Consider the following 20995-nt stretch of genomic DNA (forward strand, 5'->3'; position numbering starts at 1 on the left):
AATATACCTTTAATAGTGAAAAATTAGAAATAACCCAAATGTTCAAAGAGGAACACACCAAATCAGGAGACACAAACATTTGATAGGCTAGAGTACAATTAATAACAGTCAGTTTGACAAAAGGCTAACACGGAGAAGGCCATTTGAGGAGAAAGCTATATACAAAATCTGTTTACACAGGATGGTCACAAAAATTCATGGGAACAATGATGGTAACGAAGCAGCAACATGACAAAAAATAGCTTCGTTTGGGTTACTAACCTGTGGGAAAGTCAGTGACTCCTCCACTCAACTTTTCTGTTTTCCTGACTTCTATTGATGTCACAGTAGTGGTCTCACTCCTGAAAGAGCCCTCAGTCCCATCCTCCTTTTTGATGTTGTTGTTTGTGGCTAAGTCGTGTCTGATTCTTTTGCGACCCCAGGGACTGTAGCCCTCCAGGCTCCTCTGTCCGTAGGATTTCCCAGGCAAGAATACTGGAGTGGATTGCCATTTACTTCTCCGGGGGATCTTACCAACCCAGGGACTGAACCCACATCTCCTACACTGGCAGGCAGATTCCTTATCCACCTCAGTCACCAGCAAATGCCTGCCAATCGTGGCCGGACTGGCAAGTGGGCTTTGTGGTGAGATTTCCCCAGGAGATTTTTCTAGTAAGATTTTCAAGGGAGAATCACTTCCTGTGTTCAACCCAACCCCCTGGTGACTCCTGCTCACAAAACCTACATCCAACCTTGTAGAAAATGCACGGCAACCTAAGTCACGGAACTGAGTATGTTTTACGTATTTTTCCTTTGCTTTCAAGATTTCATTCCATTTTATTTTGTGCAAGTCGCTAAGGCGCCATTTGTGTCAAGCTTCTGCGTTAGGCCTCAACTGGGACAAATATCTACCGTTTATCGACATCCTTCTGTCATTTCCACTGGAATTTAGTGTTCTCATCACATCCTGTTCTGAGCCTTGCCTGCTTCGGAGCAGTTGGGAAGAGCTTTCTCCAGGGTCAGACGTCGTCTCTTGTGCAGCTTTTGTGGTTCTGGGGGTGGCATCATCCTCTCCTGTCCTCAGAGGTCCATCCCACTGATTACCTGAGCTCTAAGCCATCCCTCATATCCTCGGGTCATTCTCTCTGGAAAGAGCCGAGACACAAGTGCAGGGAGTGCCAGGGGAGTCGATGCCAGGAACGAGGCTGTGAGTCAATTGTGCTCTCTAATTAAAGTTGGGAGTTGGGGGGATATGAGGAAAACATGCAGAGCCCATGATCAAAAACAGACAAGCAGGAAGATGTGAGCAGTATTGGGCTGGAGAAATAGTTCTCTGATTAAAAAAAACAAACAAACAAACACAGAGAAAACTGAGCCATGTCCTAAGCATCTGGGGCTGAGACCCTAGGGATCCAGGCCATTCTTGAGCCCTAAACAGGAATTCTGAGCTTTGGGGCAGTAAGTGCTGACTCTGCCCATTACTGACTATGTCCGGAAGCAGGGCTCACATGGAAGCAGGATGAGCTGAGGTCCCACAAGGTCGTCATACAGCAGTGCAAGCCCAAGAAAGAAGCAGGGTTGTGCATGGTCAGGAACCCACCCTGGACCCAGACTGTCTGAGTCCCAGGACCCATGTCCCCAGTTATGCACAGTGTCACCTAAGCAAGTCACTGACCTCTCTGGGCTGCAGATTCTTCATCTGTCAGATCAGGATGATGCTCACAGCAAGGCCTGCCTGGCATTGTGTGAGCTGATGCCCTAAGGTGGCAAGGAACACCTGCCCACACTGAAGCTCCCTCACTGACCCAGTACAGGGTCTGCACACAGTAGGAAGGCCTCACACTGATCCCCCTTGCCCCAACCACGGTCCTCACCAACTTCCTGGCTGCCTCAGAAGCAGAACTATCTATGCTTCTGTGCTCCTTGGGCCATCCAGAAGGGTCTGGCCCCAAATCCACCTGTGTCTGGATTAGGCCCACTCCTGTGCTCCTACTTCCTCAAGCTGAGCAGCTCCCTGGCCTGGCCCTTACCTCTACCTCCACCCCTCCGTGGCCAGAAAACGGGGTTCATGGACACTCTGCCCCAGAGCTGGCTCAGCCAATTGCTGGTGACAAAGACCCCCCAGGGGATAGCTCCTCCACATCCTCCCTGCCTACCTCACCTCTCATCCCAGGGATTGTACAGTCACAGCAGCACAAGAGGCTGGCAGTTGGCTCCTCCTGGCCACTGACCACCCCCAGGCCACACAGGCACAGAGTTCCTTCTTGGCCCTTCCTCTTCTCCCTGAGGGCTGAAGACAGCCTCCAGCTCATCCATCATTGTTCCTGGTGTCAGCACGGGGCACCCACATGCACTGCACCATGTTTTGTAGGTAGGGAAGTGGAATCCCAGGATAAGAGATAGACCTGGCTGGAGTCCAGGCGTGCTCAGCATCTCATGATGAGCCAACTGTATGAAGGGTCAGGGGACGGGCAGGGGAGAGGGGAGGAAGAGCCACTGAGCTATTGCACTGCTCCACTATGCAGATGATGCCACCAGTGTCTTGTTCCACATGGACCTGGCCACCTCCACGCTCAGCCACAGCAGGTGGACAGTTCCAAGCACGCGTCCCTTGGGTCTCTTTGCCTCTGCTTCTGAGCTTTCTTTGTAGAAGTGGCATCCCATTTAGCTCATAAGTAGTCTGGAAATGTGGGGGGTAACTACTTTCTGGGCAACTCAAATGATGGGCGACAGGAACGCACATCCTCCAGCCTCTTGAGTTTTAAACAGACAATTCTGACTGGCAATGCTTCACGGAGATTCCTGCAGAGGTCAGCCTCTGCCGAACACATAGATATCCCCGTGCTGTACACATTTTATGAGTTTTTCCCAGTCTCACCTTCCTTCCTCCTCCTTTCCTGCTCCTGGGCCTCACCTCCCAGAAGAGTTCTTTGCACCCAAGGATTTGTGTGAGATTCATCTTGGGAGAGAAACACAAACAAAAGCCACTCAAGCAACAGAATAAAGAACTTTGTCATTTATATCCTTGGCTGTCTTCTCGCAAAGGTGAATGCCATTTAATAAAAGGCCATTTTGCTTGCTGAGCGCCCAAATGACTTGGATACAACTCCGGGGAGAAAGACTTGGAGTTTGTGTATTTTCTAGTGCAGACAGGAGGAGAGAAGTGCAGCAGCAAAAGAGGAGTGAGAAGCCAGTGGGGGCCCTTGAGGGACGGGCCAACAGGTGGACTGAGCGCAAGGCGTCTGGAGAGAAACTTCCGGAAAAAGAAAAATCGGTGAGTGACCTCAGTGTTTTGCAGGATGGTGTTCCCCGTGAGTCTCCCCTGACCTGTCTCAACAGTGTGTGTGTGAGTGGGTTGTCTGAAGCTTAGTTCAGGGGTGGGTCTCACCCCTGCATCAGTGTTACACTTGGAAAGAGTCCCCCCCCCCAGGAGATCAGGGTCTCTGGGCACAGTGGTCAAAGATGCAGGGCCTTGGGAAGGTGGAATCAGTGCCACGCACGGCTTTCTTGGCACGTAGTGTTGGCGGACGAGGCATCTGGCCCAGAGCCTGAGGGGCGATGGACTCCACTTCCAACAGTGTGGGAGGCCCAAATGGGAGATATCAGGGTTGGTTGGAGAGAGCTGGGGCTTTGTCAAAGTTAATATAAAGGGGAACCAGAATCCAAACATGGGCTTGTCTCTCTAAAACCTGTGCCTTTTACAACACATGATGAGACTAAGGAAAATCATCATTGGTGAAGTTAGTGCAAGGGCTAACCTGAGGACAGCATCTGTTTCCTGGGTGCTCACTGGCCCCAGTGACCCTGAAGGCAGGGACAAATTCTGGCACATAATAAACACAATATGTAACGACTGTGCGGAGCTTCATTCCAGACCCTGTTCTAACGACTTCGTTGGTATTAACTAATTTACTTTCTCAAGAGAGAAAAAACACACACGCTCACAACACCTACTGCCTTTGCGTTAGAAGCGCGGCTGCCCTGGAATGAAGCCTTATTGCTATGCTGTATTTCCAAGCAAATTGTTGACTGCTAACAATTTGGCCACTTTGAGTGGCTCCTCATGTTCCCTGAAACAGCTCTAGCTGCCTCCTCTATTAATTGCTGGGAGGGAAAATGAGAGCTCTAGTGTCTGGTGAGTGTAGAAACGAAGCCAAATGGCTGTTGAGACTGTTCGCGTAGAGACAGCGAGCAGCTCACACCTCTGGTCCCGTGATCGCCTTTGGACAAAACAGAATTCTCCTTCCCTGGGTGTGTGTCACCAACCTGCTTGACAAGCTGGCTTAGTGGCCTGGCATTCCACACAGGCTGCAGCCCTGTGCTGGCAGGACAGACCACATGCTGGACTCGGGTCACAGAGACCCTAAGGATGCTTCGCCTTGAAGCGTTGCCACTCAGCTTCCCTGTATGGTGTCACTGCCTGTCATTATGCCTGGCCACCAGCCCCGATGACAGTGAACCCTAAAAGGAGGGACAAGCTCTTGCACATAATAAACACAACAAGGCAACTGCCAGGAGGGATCTGAGGCAATAAACACCCCGACCTCACGCTCTTTCTTTGATGCCTCTGATCTCCTTCCAGAACACTTTCAACTCTCACTTTATGGTGTGTCTCAGGAACCCAAAATAAACAAACATACAAACAAATAAGTCTGAACAGATCATAATGAATCTGAACTTAGAAAGTTTCATTGATGAGCTTGAATGACTATCTCCAAGTACGTGTAGCAAATGCAGTTACTTTATCGTTTCAGAGTTTCAGTCAGCCAAACCTTAACAAATATTAACACTGGCATCAAGTGTCATAAAATTAAAGATAAAGGAGGTGTTTTCAAGTATGTGTTCACACTGACCCTCAAATTTTCTCCTACAAGGCAGGTATCCGTGTGGCAGCTACGACATGTCCGGATGCATTGGAAAGTTGAGGCTGAGAGACGAAGGAACTTGCCCAAGGACACAGCTGACATGTGGAGAGAGCTGGGATGTACCCTCAGGTCCTCTGGCCTCTAAAGCCTCTTTGCCCTTCTCCAGGAGACCGCAAGTGTCTGAGGCCAGTGTTAAAAACCGCCAGTCACTGGGTTCCATTCTGTGCAGCAGGCACCATGCCCTGGGCTGCATGTTCATCTCCCCACTTGGCCCCCACGACACGTGTAATGAGCTCTAACGACCACCGTTTGCACACGGGGGGAGCAAGTCAAACAGCTGCACAGCGGGGCCGGGATTTGAACCCGGTCTATGTGATACTGTGTGGGCTTCCCAGGCGGTGCTAGTGGTAAAGAACCTGCCTGCCAGTGCAGGAGACATAAGAGGCGTGGGTTCAGTCCCTGGGTTGGGAAGATCCCCTGGAGGAGGAAATGGCAACCGACTCCAGGATTCTTGCCTGGAGAATCCCATGCACAGAAGAGCCTGGCAGGCTACAGTCCACAGGGTTGCAAAGAGCTGGACAGGACTGAGCGACTTAGCGTGCATGTAGCGTGTGATGCTATAACCTATGCTAACCGTCGTGCCATCATCCTGCCCCCATATACACAGCTCTGGAACCTGAAAAGCAACAAATTTGGCTGCCTAGGAGTAAGAAAGGGTGTCAGGAAGACAGAGGGACTGGCTCATGGGACAGACTCTGGCCAATACAATGAGGGATGACTTCAGCCAGCCAGAGGATGGATTGCAGCTCCACACACTCACTCAGCCCCATCAGAGGACGGAGGCCCAGGTGGGAAGCTGGGACCAGAATCTCTGTGGGTCAAGATTTACTTTCTCATAGCTCTAGCTTGCAGAGTCTTCTGCAGTATCCTGTGGACTGGGGCAAAACATGAAGTCGTTGGTTCTCAGCCCTCCCCCGAGGTACCCATTCATCTGTTCTTACTTATGCCTGCCTCCGTGGCGCAGCGGCCGCCGATCAGAATCCCAAACCCCACTGCCTGCTGAGTAGCTCCAGACAGGTCAATGTCCCTCTCTGAGCCCTGTTACTGTTAAGTGATTTTGATTAATTAAAGGAGGCCCTTCCAGTCTTAAGATTAGGTGACCAACGAAACATCCATTTGAAAACATAATACTTCTATTCTTCTACTCAAAGAGCTTCGTCAGTAGACCTGAAAGCTGTTGCCTATGGGGTATGACCATCTCCCAGCAGGGAGAGTTGGAATGCTTTGGCTCCCAGATACACACCAGGGAAAAATTCCAGGCAGCCCGCTGTGTTATTGCTGCTCGCTGATAACACCCCGTGACTCTTAACATAGTTGTCGAGTGGATGGCTGCGACCCTCAAATATTTCAAGGCAAAGGGTAAAGAGGGTGATGTGATCGGACCCTGGGAGGCTGCTTCTGTATTCTGCTCTCTTTCTGAGGAAAGGCTCCGCGCTGTGAAGGTCAGAAAGAAGCAGTCAAGGCAGCAGGCGGCCCTTGTCACTGGCGTGGCACCAGCTCAAAGAAGCCACAGGAAGAGAGGGCAGCCCCGCCCAGCACTCTGAGGGCAGGACAGGCAGCGTGTGCACACGGCTGACTGACACACCCGTGGTGGCCAAGCACAGCCAGGACCCCCTGCGCCTCAGGGCAGGCTCAGTGTCACCTCAGTGCACAGCCCAGACCCTCCCCAAGGAGGCCCATCTCTGCCACCCACAAGCTTCTCACCGTCTCCCACCGGGCCTCCCACTGGAGGCTGAGAGAGTATCAGCTTGCAGCTACCCTTCCTCTTTATCAGCCCCGTATCTCCTGCCGTCTTGCTGACCAAGACACATTCTTCCTGCTGACTGTGATGTGTTCGTGAAGATCCACTGATTTCTGCTGTTTCATTACATTCTATTTCTACCAACCCACGTGGCAGGCAAAATGTTTCCAAACATGTGTGCCCGTAGACGGAACTTCTTACAAGATTTGTTTCTGGGCATATTTCTTAACCTGAGAAGGCCACCCCCTTTCTTTGCTGGGACTGGACCTTGCCCTCTCAATGACATTCTGCCTCCCACCTCTGGGCTGCAGAGGAAAGTTGGTGAGGCTGGCATCTGGCAGCCAGTGGCTCCAGTGTGGCCAGCTCCTAAGGGTCAATGAGATTAACAGCAGAGTCCCGTGACACCTGCCTGTCAGGGGACACATATGGAGCCCACTGCACAGGCAAAGGAGCAGGGGCTCAGTGATCGGCAACCATGAGCCACCTCCTGAGGCCAAGCCTTTACAGGGACCCCAGTCCTCCTCCACTCCCGGAGATTGTCCTCATTCTTAGAAGCTGCCTTGCAGAGTGTTTAGGGTGAAGTAATTCGCGTGTAAATACTTATTTTCAAGTAATACAGAGGGAATCTGTATCTATACGTGTACACATATCTCAGGGAATCTGAGAAAGATATGAACACCAAGAAGCAGGAGAGTATACGATAGTAGCATTCAGCCAGACCTCACTGGCCCTCCCTGTGGGACCCAGCCTCTGCCCTTCTCCAAGTTCCTAGAACAAATGTGATTAGGCACAGTCGGTCAGGTGCCTACCCACAGACCAGGGAAGCAAGGTTGCACCGGGGTGTCAGCTCTGTGCTCCTGGAGAGCAACGATTTGTGGGGAGCTTAGTTGGCCTGCCTACCTCAGCTCCCAAGAAGGCTCTGCCAGAGTCAGAGGAAATTATTTCTAAAAGGTAACAGCAGGTGGAAGGAAGGGGAAGGGGCAGCTCAGGGAGAGACTTTCAGGACGTGCTAAGCAGAGGCATTTGGACTTCCCCTGGGCACGATGAGGAGCCCCTGCGGGGTTCTGGCAGGGGAGTGACTGAACGTGCTGGTGTCGAGCCGACCCTTGACAGCTCAGAGGCACTCAAGGCAGTGCCCTGGAGGACCTGACTGCCACCCCAGACCTCTGTCCCACCCAGACACCTGTGTTGCTGTACCCCAACCCGTCTCCCATGACGGCTGGCACGCTGATCTGTGCCACTTAGCCTCCACAAGCAGTCGGTGCTTCAGTAAAAGAAACGTAACTAATTCGGCCACCAACCTGGCATTGTCTAAGTGCCCCTCACATCCCAGCTCCACGTCTTTCCTCCTGCAGCTTCTTCTGCTTGGAATATCATCCCTGGAAACCAGCTCCTCGAAGGGGAATTGTATCTGACCTTTAAGATTGCAAATACTGCCTCCTTCCTGAAGGTTTCCCTCATCCTCCCAAATGGACATGATTGCCTCTCTAGACCACTTTCTACCTACCACAGGGTATTCATCTCAGCCTGGGTGTCTTCGGCTATTATCTGTTACCGTTTCTCTAAACTAGAAGTGCAGGTTCTGTGTAGGTAGAATCTGGGCTTCGTTCTTCTGCGAATCTGCCACTGGGCCTCACCAGGCCTGATCCATGGAGAGTGCCCCTTGTTGGTGTAGTGAGATGGAGCTACGCGAAGAGAAGGTGGAACCTGGGACGGGAAGTGAATCTGAAGCTCTTGTAGATTTCCTCAGGGCCTGGGCCAACCCCGGCTGGTGCTGTTGCAGAGAACCAGATGTGGAACCAGGGTCCTGTGGGAGGTGAGTGCTCAGCTCACATACACTTGGAGGTGCAGTCCTGCGCATGACCCCCCGTGCCTGCCAGTGTAGGGGTGGGGCCAGCTCTCTGCTGCGGAGATAAGGCCCATGGGTGAGACCCCGAAGCAGCTGCCTCTCCCAGAAGGACAGAGGGATGGATGGCCCCGTCTATCCCCCGGAGGGCCTAGGTATAGCCCTCTGAGAGCTGTGTGGCTGTCAGACTAAGGGCACATTTAACAAGGCACAGAGAGTCTTGCCTGGGGGTGACATTTGCAACCAGAGGAAGTTCCGGGCTAGGGACACTCTGCTTCTGGAGAATGTGCTGAATGCCCAGCTGCTAAAGACTGAAATAAAGCAGAGCAAGCAGCCAGTGGCTGCCAGGAAGACCACAGTGTGGAAGAGGGGAGTTGCCCCCAGACTACCACCTGAAGAGCCTGCCTGGTCATGCGCAGCAAGGCTGACTGCCAGGCCCGCTCCTCACCCAGAGTCCTGGCCCCAGGCCCTCTCCTGGGTATTCCCCTCTTTCTCTCAAGAAAGGTCTTCCCAGAGGAACAAGGAGCCATTTTCCAAAAGGTCTGAATTACAGGTAGCCTGGAGCAGCCCACTGTGCTTCTTGGGAGCAACTCCTTCAGTCACCAGAGCAGAGCCATTTGGTTTAAAATCCCCATAAAAGCAGCAATGCTCATTTCCTATATTGGGTCATATTTCCTAATTACTGTCCCACAGGAAAACCTAGAGAGGAGGAGAGGGGAGCCAGCCCCGCAGCCTTCATTTGTACATTTAAATAAAGTGTGATTAAAAAGCACACCCTGCACATTTGCCTGGAACACACCTTCCTTCGGTGAACGTTTCTGAAGAACACCAAATGGAATCACTTGAAAAAATTATTAGTTCAGCTTGAAAGTAATTGCCACTTATTTTGTTTATAAGGCAAGCTCTGCTGGTGACATCAGATTAGACTTAACTGCATCCTGTTTTGATGCTAACTAATATTTGCCCTAATACTAAGCATAAATAAGTAGGAATTTCTCCTGAGACACCAGAGATATTACATCTTTAATGGGACCTAATAGGCAGAGGCAAGCCAATTGCCCTGCTGTGGGATCATAATTACGTGCGCTCTTGTTCCCCCTTTTAAATTTCACGAGCAGAGAGGAGCACTTGAAGCCATTAGGCTTTCTCCAGAAACATGGAGTAAGAATAAAACGGCCACGTGCAAACTCCACGTCATCCATTCCGGAAGCTGATGGCATTCCGAATGCCCCGCAAAAGCACTGCCTTTCCCAAAGCTTCCGGGTAAGTGGCAGATGCCCCCGGTGGCTGGCAGGAGGCTGGGCATTTGAAAGGGGCCACACCCATGCTGAGACCAGAAGGCTGCTCTTCGAGTGTCCTCTGCCTCCAAGACAGGCTCCTGCAGCCTCCTTAAGTGTCTCTGGCTTGGGTCCCTGGTCTATACCGGGAAAATTCCCCTGGCTCTATCTGGAAATCAGGTTGTTGCTTTTTTCTCTAAGGATGTTTGGTGTTAAGGACTCAGAGCCCTATCTTGAAGGACATATAGGCCACCTGGAGAAATAGGCAAAGCCCTAAATAAAAGCTTAGTCAGGCCACCAGACCAGGGCCTGAGCATCCATCCTGTCTCTTCAAGCTGATGAGAACCTGGGGCCCTGAGACAAGAAGCACAGTGACCACTTTGAGCAAAGGACTAGAGACAGCTAGATGCTGGAGGCAGAAGATGGGCTGTAGACAATAGAAAGAGAACTTGCGGCCTGGACAGCTGAGGAGCTCACCCACTTCAGCTTCAAGTAATGGGCGAAGCAGCAGTGTGCCCATAGGGCCAGAAGCTGTAGGGGTGGGCAGACCCTTAGCTGGGGCAGGAGGGGCCAGAGCCAGGCAGCTGGACTCCAGGGCTCTTTGCTTTTCAGAGCCTGCCATGTAGTCAGGGGAGTGGGGCCAAGTGAGGAGAGTCGGGGTGAAGGCCTCTGTTCCTTTCCCTGTTGCTAGAATCCTACACCCTCTGTGGGACAGCATAGAAGTAGTTCTCAAGGGGGCAGTTACAACAGCCAGTTACAACAGCTGGGTGTATCCCAAACCTGGCGCCTTCTTGACATCAGAGAAAATGGCCTCTTCACATATTGCCCATCTCGGCTCCCCCAAATAATTTCAGATAGACCCTCTTGTGTTTGACTCTCCTGTGCCCAAAGAATTCTCTAGGCTGAGAAAGTCCATCTCCAGCCACAGCCTGGATGGCTGGGGCCCTGCCAACCCTTTCCTGGCCTCTCATCCCTCTGGCCCTCCATCAAACTAATGGCTTTGGTTAGTAACTCTGTCTGCACCTGACGTGGAGGTACTCAATAAGCAGTAGCTATTACTTTATTATTATTTTATAGTAGGTATGAAAGGAATGCATGAGGGCATGGATAATACATGATGAGAGAGCTCAGAGGGGAGACTGATTACTGAGAGTGGATCACAGAGGAGCCAGTGAGGGCCAGGCAGGAGGGAAGGGCATTCCAGGCCAGCCAGGGGAAGGTGAGCCATAGGTTTGAGAAACATCACGTGGACTATTTGGCTCTAGTGAGAGATTCTTGTTCACAGACTGGAGGAAAGGAGTCAACGGAGGACGGGAAGGAGAAGGGGATGAACAAGAAATGAAGGCCGGAGTCAGATTGAAGAGAGGACCACAAGTGTTAGGCTAAGTTATTGAGATTCTGTCCCAGCCTCAATAAGGGGCTACCAAGAGTCTTTACCCCTGGGAGACAGACATGCGCCGTGGGATTTAGGAAGGCCAGTCTGGAGTCCACACAAGAGGGGTTAGAGAGACGGGGGCAGTGCTGGGAGAGGGGGAAGCTGTGAGGAAAGTGGGACTTCAGCTCTTGGGGACTGTTTGCATGTGGGGAGGGAGGGAGAAGAAAAGAAGCCAGAGAGAGGATCCAGGGTTTTGCCTCTGAGAAAAGGGCAGACAGGTTTTTATTAGAAGACATGGCTTTCCGATGGTCCCAGACTGCAAGAGCCCACTGGGTCTTGAGACACACCACAGTCACAGGACTGACACCCACTCCAGTGAGATCTGCCAGTTCAGATGGACCCACCACATCACAGTCCAGGGACCCACCACATCACAGTCCAGGGACCTTTTTGGATGAGCTATTGCTACTGCAGAGCAAGGTTCTGCCCTTTTACAATCTTTGGAAATTAAAAGTACCAAAAAGCAATGGGGAAAAAAGAAACAATGACCCATATGTGAGACAGTGAAACACTGTGCCTACTTCAGGATGTTTCGTCTCCATCTTTTTCTGTGCTTATACTCTTTTAAAAAACAATCCCACAAGTATCATATTCTCTTTTAAAAAACAGTGTTACAACACGTCAGCTAAATGCAAGATCCTTTGCCCTCTCGTCAACCCAGTGGCTACCTGTATTATATTTCATTTTGCCTTCAACTCATGTCTTGCAGTCATATATACATAGATACATATCTATCCATAAAAAATAAATATTATTTGGTATATTTTTATTTTCGTAACTGACATAAAAATGAATTTTTCTGTACCTCATTTTCTCACTCAACAGTAAGTTTTTGAGCTTTATCCCTCTTGATTCAGATAGCTCCAGTGCCTTTCGCCTGCTGTACCTTGTTCTGTTTGCATGCTCTGTTCTGCTACCTTTAACTTATCCCTTCCTCCATTCACACTGAGGTTGTTACACCTTGTTATTGTGGCAAACATTGCTGTAGTGAAATTCCTGGTGCATCTCTCCTGGTTTCCATCTTTGAGGCGGCCCCCCAAAACGCTTCTGTCGTAAGGTTACAGAAGTCATTGCCCTGAGAAAGACGGCCATTTCACTGGCGTTAGTATCAACATAGAATTGTTGAGTGACAGGGTGTGTGCATTTTAATTCCTTTTCTATGAAGGGATTTAACTGGTCACACGCTTTCCCAAAATAAGCCCTCAGCCTCTGGAAACTTTAGTGCACTCCCAAGAGGCATGGTAACGAGACTATCTGGGAAACTAGATTAAAATCTTCTGTATGGATAATGCCATTTGGTCTCAGCTTACTACTGATAGTGACATAAACTTCTGTTCTTATGTATTTATATTTTTAATTACAAGTACATTACAGCATTAAATAAAGTGTAGGAGCAGATAAAAGGCCAGGGAATTAGAAAACTACAGTTCTGCCACCGCAAGACAACGAATCCAGATGATATTCATCAACGGCTGAAGGCCCACTGGGAAAAGATTGACAGGGATTTTGTAATAAGAGAGATTTAGATCACCTATCAGTGAGTCATCAGTAATCACTCAGAGTGGTTTCACCAGATGCCATGCTCCTTATGATACGATACAATAGGAAGAACAGAACACCATCTAAAAAATTCCCTTTCAAAACAAAACCGAACCAGAACATAACCAAGTAACTGGGTCTAATTGCCTGTTAAAGGAAATCTGACGTGTTCAATGACGCTTGCAAGATAAAATCAGTCAAACCCAAAATGTGAAGAATTCATAGGATAGATGTTCAGTTCTTACAAAGGTAAATGGCATGAAAAAGGGGTGCTATTATAGCACCCCTTTAAGAGACTTACCACCAAATAAGAGTTTGTTTGGACCCTGATTTGAACAAATTAACTGTAAGCAACTTTACAGAAAATCAGGGAAAATTGGACATAGACAGGGTAACAGATGGTGTTAAATTACTGTCAGTAACCAAGATGATGGTTAGTGGCCAAGAGGAGCTACCCCCATGTCCAAGGTCAGGAGCAGCGGCTGTGCTTTCTGGAGCAGCCGTGAAAAGATACCTCACATCCAAGGTAAGAGAAACCCAAGTAAGACAGTAGGCGCTAAGAGAGGGCATCAGAGGGCAGACACACTGAAACCACAATCACAGACAACTAGCCGATCTGGTCACACGGACCACAGCCTTGTCTAACTCAGTGAAACTAAGCCATGCCCGTGGGGCAACCCAAGATGGACAGGAAATGGTGGAGACGTCTGACAGAATGTGGTCCACTGGAGAAGGGAATGGAAACCATTTCAGTATTCTTGCCTTAAGAACCCCATGAACAGTATGAAAAGGCAAAATGATAGGATACTGAAAGAGGAACTCCCCAGGTCGGTAGGTGTCCAATATGTTACTGGAGATCAGTGGAGAAATAACTCCAGAAAGAATGAAGGGATGGAGCCAGAGCAACACACAGTTGTGGATGTGACTGGTGATAGAAGCAAGGTCGAGTGCTGTAAAGAGCAATATTGCAAAGGAACTTGGAATGTCAGGTCCATGAATCAAGGCAAATTGGAAGTGGTCAAACATGAGACAGCAAGAGTGGACATCAACATGCTAGGAATCAGCGAAATAAGGTGGACTGGAATGGGTGAATTTAACTCAGATGACCATTATATCTACTACTGTGGGCAGGAATCCCTTAGAAGAAATGGAGTAGCCATCATGGTCAACAAAAGAGTCTGAAATGCAGTACTTGGATGCAATCTCAAAAACGACAGAATGATCTCTGTTCATTTCCAAGGCACACCATTCAATATCATGGTAATCCAAGCCTATGCCCTGACCAGTAACACTGAAGAAGCTGAACTTGAATGGTTCTATGAAGACCTACAAGACCTTTTAGAACTAACACCCAAAAAAGATGTCCTTTTCATTATAGGGGACTGGAATGCAAAAGTAGGAAGTCAAGAAACACCTGGAGTAACAGGCAAATTTGGCCTTGGAATACGGAATGAAGCAGGGCAAAGACTAATAGAGTTTTGTCAAGAGAACGCACTGATCATAGCAAACACCCTCTTCCAACAACACAAGAGAAGACTCCATACATGGACATCACCAGATAGCCAACAATGAAATCAGATTGACTATATTCTTTGCAGCCAAAGATGGAGAAGCTCTACACACTCAGCAAAAACAAGACCAGGAGCTGACTGTGGCTCAGATCATAAACTCCTTATTACCAAATTCAGACTTAAATTGAAGAAAGTAGGGAAAACCACTAGACCATTCAGGTAGGACCTAAATCAAATTCCTTATGATTATACAATGGAAGTGAGAAATATATTTAAGGGACTAGATCTGATAGACAGAGTTCCTGGTGAACTATGAATGGAGGTTCATGACATTGTACAGGAGACAGGGATCAAGACCATCCCCAGGAAAAAGAAATGCAAAAAGGCAAAATGGCTGTCTGAGGAAGCTTTACATGGATGTGAAAAGAAAAGAAGCGAAAAGCAAAGGAGAAAAGGAAAGATATAAGCATCTGAATGCAGAGTTACAAAGAATAGCAAGGAGAGATAAGAAAGCCTTCCTCAGTGATCAATGCAAAGAAATAGAGGAAAACAATAGAATGGGAAAGACTCGAGATCTCTTCAAGAAAATTGGAGATACCAATGGAAGATTTCATGCAAAGATGGGCTCAATAAAGGACAGAAATGGTATGGACCTAACAGAAGCAGAAGATATTAAGAAGAGATGGCAAGAATACACAGAAGAACTGTACAAAAAAGATCTTCATGACCCAGATAATCACAATGGTTTTATCACTCACCTAGAGCCAGATATCCTGGAAGGTGAAGTCAAGTGGGCCTTAGAAAGCGTCACTACAAACAAAGCTATTGGAGGTGATGGAATTCCAGTTGAGCTATTTCAAATCCTAAAGGATGATGCTGTGCAAGTGCTACACTCAATATGCCAGCAAATTTGGAAATCTCAGCAGTGGCCACAGAACTGGAAAAGGTCAGTTTTCATTCCAATCCCAAAGAAAGGCAATGCCAAAGAATGCTCAAACTACCGCACAATTGCACTCATCTCACACGCTAGTAAAGTAATGCTCAAAATTCTCCAAGCCAGGCTTCAGCAATACATGAACCATGAACTTCCACATGTTCAAACTGGATTTAGAAAAGGAAGAGGAACCAGAGATCAAATTGCCAACATCCTCTGGATCATGGAAAAAGCAAGAGAGTTCCAGAAAAACATCTATTTCTGCTTTATTGACTATGCCAAAGCCTTTGACTGTGTGGATCACAATCAACTGTGGAAAATTCTGAAAGAGATGGGAATACCAGACCACCTGACCTGTCTCTTGAGAAACCTGTATGCAGGTCAGGAAGCAAGTTAGAACCGGACATGGAACAACAGACTGGTTCCAAATAGGAAAAGGAGTACGTCGGGCTGTATATTGTCACCCTGCTTATTTAACTTATATGCAGAGTACATCATGAGAAACGCTGGACTGGAAGAAGCACAAGCTGGAATCAAAATTTCCAGGAGAAATATCAATAACCTCAGATATGCAGATGACACCACCCTTATGGCAGAAAGTGAAGAGGAACTAAAAAGTCTCTTGATGCAAGTGAAAGAGGAGAGTGAAAAAGTTGGCTTAAAGCTCAACATTCAGAAAACTAAGATGATGGCATCTGGTGCCATCACTCATGGCAAATAGATGGGGAAACAGTGGAAACAGTGGCAGACTTTATTTTTCGGGGCTCCAATGTCACTGCAGATGGAAACTGCAGCCATGAAATTAAAAGACGCTTAGTCCTTGGAAAGAAAGTTATGACCAACCTAGACAGCATATTAAAAAGCAGAGACATTACTTTGTCAACAAAGGTCCTTCTAGTCAAGGCTATGGTTTTTCCAGTGGTCATGTATGGATGTGAGAGTTGGACTATAAAGAAAGCTGAGCACCGAAGAATTGATGCTTTTGAACTGTGGTGTTGGAGAAGACTCTTGAGAGTCCTTCGGACTGCAAGGAGATCATACCAATCCATTCTAAAGGAGATCAGTCCTGGGTGTTCATTGGAGGGACTGATGTTGAAGCTGAAACTCCAGTACTTTGGCCACCTGATGCAAAGAGCTGACTCATTTGAAAAGACCCTGATGCTGGGAAAGACTGAGGGCAGGAAGAGAAGGGGAGGACAGAGGATGAGATAGTTGGATGGCATCACTGAATCAATAGACATGAGTTTGAGCAAGCTCCTGGAGCTGGTGATGGACAGGGAAGCCTGGCGTGCTGCAGTCCATGAGGTGGCAAAGAGTCGGACACAACTGAGCGACTAAACAACAAAATGAGTTCATGGTAATATCAATCAATCAAATTCATATGTTGAAACCTCATTCCCAGTGCAATGGTATTTAGAGGTGGGCCTTTAGAGGTGATTACATTATGAGAGTGATGCCCTCTTGAATGAGATTAGTGTTATTATATCAGAGACCCCAGAAGGTTTTCTTGCCCCTTCCACCACGTGAGGACACAGCAAGAACATGTCAGTCTATGAACAAGGAAGTAGGCTTTCACCAGAAACTGAAATTGCCAGCATCTTGGTCTTAGACCTTGCAGCGCGCAGAATATGATAAATAATTGTTTCAGTCGCTCAGTGTGCTATTTCAGCTACAGCAGCTGGAAGAGACCAAGACAAACGTTTTTTTTTTAATAACACGGGGTGACTGTGGGGAGGCGAAGACGAACAGAGCAAACGAGGCACATGGTGAACATTTGGATATTCTAGAACAAGGCTGCGTGAGTGTGAGTGAAGTCGCTCAGTCACGTCCGCCTCTGTGCAGCCCCATGGACTGCAGCCCACCAGGCTCCTCCGTCCGTGGGGTTTTCCAGGCAAGAATACTGGAGTGGGGTGCCATTTCCTCCTCCAGGGAATCTTCCCAAATAAGAGTATATAAAAATTCTATTGTTCCTCCAACTTTAAGTCAAAATTATGTCAATTTTTTTTGAAAAGACACACACAAAAGAAATTATGTTGCTTGTTGTGACATGTGGATTATGCATTTTAAAAAATTATTGTTTATTGAAGATTTTTTAACTTACATGAAGCAAATATTGCAAAAGGTTACTAATTGTGAAATCTAGGTGATGGGTTTATCAGCATTTTTTCCCTTCTCTCCATGTATGTTAGAAATTTTTTTATAATGAAAAGCTCTTTATAAAACAAAGTTATTCTTAATTCCACGTCATTCCAAAGACTGGAAAGAAACATTACTGTTGTATATTTCCTCTGGACTTTGGAATGATGTGTATTTTGTGTTGTACAGACCACTTAATTCTGCCATTTTACTGTTCATGTTATCTAGTCTTCATAACTGACTCTTGGATGGCTGCCTATTACTTTGTCAGATAATATACTAACTCATTTCACTAATGTTGAACTTGTATTGATAGCTTGCTTATGCAGTGAACTCAAAAATATAAGATTTTTTCCCTATTTTGGATCTTTCCTTGGGAAAGATTTCCAGAAATGAGATTTCGGAATCATAAACATGAATCCTGAAGCATTTTGCCAGATTGCTCTCCAAAAAGGAGTACCAATTTACACCATATGAGACTAACCATAGGGAGTTAGCATTAATATTTTAGCTGGTGCTGGGGTTGTGTTAATTGCATCTTTCTGATTTCCCTTTTGTGAGTTGTTCTGTCTCCATGTCTTTGTTGGGGTCTTAATGCTCTTCAACATTTGCACGAGCTCTTTGAGTAATAAAGATATTACCCTTTATACCATGTTTGCATCAAACGTTTTTCCTGGAAAGCTCACTTTAAATGAAGGAGAACGTGTAACAATGTCCTGCCGCTGCTGCTAAGTCGCTTCGGTCATGTCCGACTCCGTGCGACCCCATAGACGGTAGTAACCAGACAATCAATACACCTGCTGCCTCTCACATTCTAAGAAAAGCCCGCATCCTGGTGAGGCAATCAACTGTTTAGAAAACAGGATATTTATATTTGTAAAAAATAGAAATAATGTGAAAACATTGTCTCGAGATAATTTGCCAAAGACTACAAAAGAGAACAAAGATTCTGGCTCTGTCTTCATGACCAAAATAACCAGCTTTAAAAATGGGTGATGTGGTTTTTGTACTGTTTTAACCACCAAGTCAACAGTCTCATGACTGAAAAGTAGGACATTATGGCAGCCAAATAAAGCTAATTCGTAGAAAAAAGGTGACATAACTTCTATTTCTACAGGGGAAAAAAAAGTAGATCTATTTCTCCAAGAACAGATTTCCAAATAAATTAACCTGCCAGGGTCTGATACTCACATTGTCCCCACAAGCAGTCCATGCTCACCAACTGGTGAGAAATGGTTAAGTCACACTGACATCCACCGGGCGGCCCTCCTTTGAAAGGCACGTAGATCTCCCATGCCAGAGGCCATCTGCCTCAGCCTTGCCTCTTCTTCCCCATTTCTCATCTCTCCAATACTTTCTAAGCAATCATGTACCAAGTGTGCTGAAGTTAGCCCTGATGAGGAAAGCAGAGTGTTCATGTGGAAAGGTGTCCCTGATGGGGTTTTCCAAAACAGATAAGATGAGCAGGCTCATAAATCAAACAAGTTCTCCACCAACAACAGGGTCTTCTAGAGACACAGTCAGACCCCTGCCATTTGGATCACAGTGTCGGTTCTGGTCAGAATCATCTGAATATTATACTAAGAGTTTCCCGGGCATAAGAACCGAGCTGAGAACTACTCTCTGCCACTGACCCTTTTGTTGGGTGCTCCGGATACCGCTTCTGTGTTCACCCCGCCCTTACCAGCCACAAGGCAACACTCAGCGCTTTTTTGCATTCATCACAAAGAACCTGTCCACTACAAAGGTGGGTGTGCGGAGCCACAGCTGGAAGGTTTCTGTTAGTTTTGTCTCTTTTGCCAAGTGTTACATTTCAACTGCTAGTCATGAACTCTCAGTCTCTCTCTCTCTCTCTCCGTCTCTTCCCTACCCATCTTCCATTCTGCCCTTCTACCTTTCCAGGGGTTAGAAGACGACAGACACCTGCTTTACTGAAACAGCCTACCCATTTAGGCTCCATCTAGGACTAGCTATTGTGCTACAACTACAGAGTTGAGAACCCAGGACAAACTGAATGGACCTCAAAGCCTAAAATATTTACTATCTGGCCTTTAAGAAAACGTGTGCCAACCTCTGCTCTAAATCTCCTCTTTACTACCTCCTGTTCCTAGATTTTCCCCAAGACCACTCAATTTGCCACTCCTTTCTTATTAAGGAAGGCAATTTACAATTTCCTGGTTTCTGCCTTTAAACTCACACACCCGAATCAATACTGTGTTCAGGCCTGGGGAAGCCATTGCATAGAGCGTGATAACTGCACTCAGCAAACAAAACACTCCCAATTAGCACACCCATGCTTCTTAGAAGGCAGTAAGGGGTTTACATAAGAAAAGAACACTTAGATTTGCTACAACATACATTATCACATATAATTTGCTACAACACACATTATCACATGTAATCTGTTCACAGGCACACTCAGCCCCTCTGGGAATGACCTTCATAGCCTAACTGTGTGGAATCAGATCCCTGAATTCTTCTCAGCCATTCTGACATCAACCAACAGGCTCTGGCTATCCTGAGGTATTGAAGGAGGTCTGGGGAGGCCTGGCTGGGGTGTAGGGGGGGAAAAAAGCCTAAAATAAATGAAAGAGAGAACCAGAGGAGAGAGCTGGTTGGCTGGCCACTGAAAATTTGGGCGATTCCAGCTCTACCTAGCCAAGTGAGTCAAGCTTCTAAATGAATTAAGGTCACAGGAAAGACAATGAAAGGAAGAGTTGTCTCTGACACTTGAACCTGACCTTCAACCCCAGCCAGTACCTGTACTCTTGACTTTTCTAGCAGAGCTGAGTAGAATTTGGCTGCAGTCAAACCCCCCTAACCCAGGTTTTATCAGTAACAAACATGAAAATATCATGGTCAGTCATCCTGGAAATGCAAATCAAAACCACAATGAGATACTACTTCATATCCATTAGGACAGCTAGAAACAAAACCTCAGATAGCAACAAGCATTGTCAAGGAAATTGTAGAGAAAATGGAATCCTCATACACTGCTAGTGGGAATGTAAAATGAGGCAACCACTTCAGAAACCTTTCCCCTTAACCTTCTTCTTTGTCCCAATCCTAAAAGAAGTGGATCCAAAAGAGAGTGGGAGGAGAGGTGAAAGACAGCAGCCCACTCCTTCCTACCAAGATGGAACCTGGGCGTGTGTTGGGTATATGTGGCCCACTCCTTCCTACCAAGATGGAACCTGGGCGTGTGTTGGGTATACGTGGCCCATTCCTTCCTACCAAGATGGAACCTGGGCGTGTGTTGGGTATACGTGCCTCCGGGCAACAGTGGGGAGGGGGCCGCACACACAGGCTAATTCTCCACCCACCTCTGCCACAGCCTGACTGATCAGGTTTCTACCTGGGGTGCGGTCCATCAGATAGCCTCTCACTGTACTTGGCCCCAGGGCATCCTGTGGCACCCAGGGCAGAGCTCTGAATTCCTCCATTTGCACTTGGATACAGAGTGCCTGCTCAAGACATCTCTTAGACCTCCTCCACCCCATGCTGCCACTGTGCCCTCTCACCAAGGCACACAGCACATCTGCATCCTTGGTATGGAACAGGAACTCTGTTATGCATTCCTTTTCCTTCTGGGCACACGGCCAAACTACATCATCCAGACTCCCCTGCGATTCGGGATGTCATGTGATTTGGTTCTGGTCAAAGATGCGGTGG

Source organism: Bos indicus, chromosome 28 (assembly GCF_029378745.1).
Source record: "Bos indicus isolate NIAB-ARS_2022 breed Sahiwal x Tharparkar chromosome 28, NIAB-ARS_B.indTharparkar_mat_pri_1.0, whole genome shotgun sequence".
NCBI lineage: Eukaryota > Metazoa > Chordata > Mammalia > Artiodactyla > Bovidae > Bos > Bos indicus.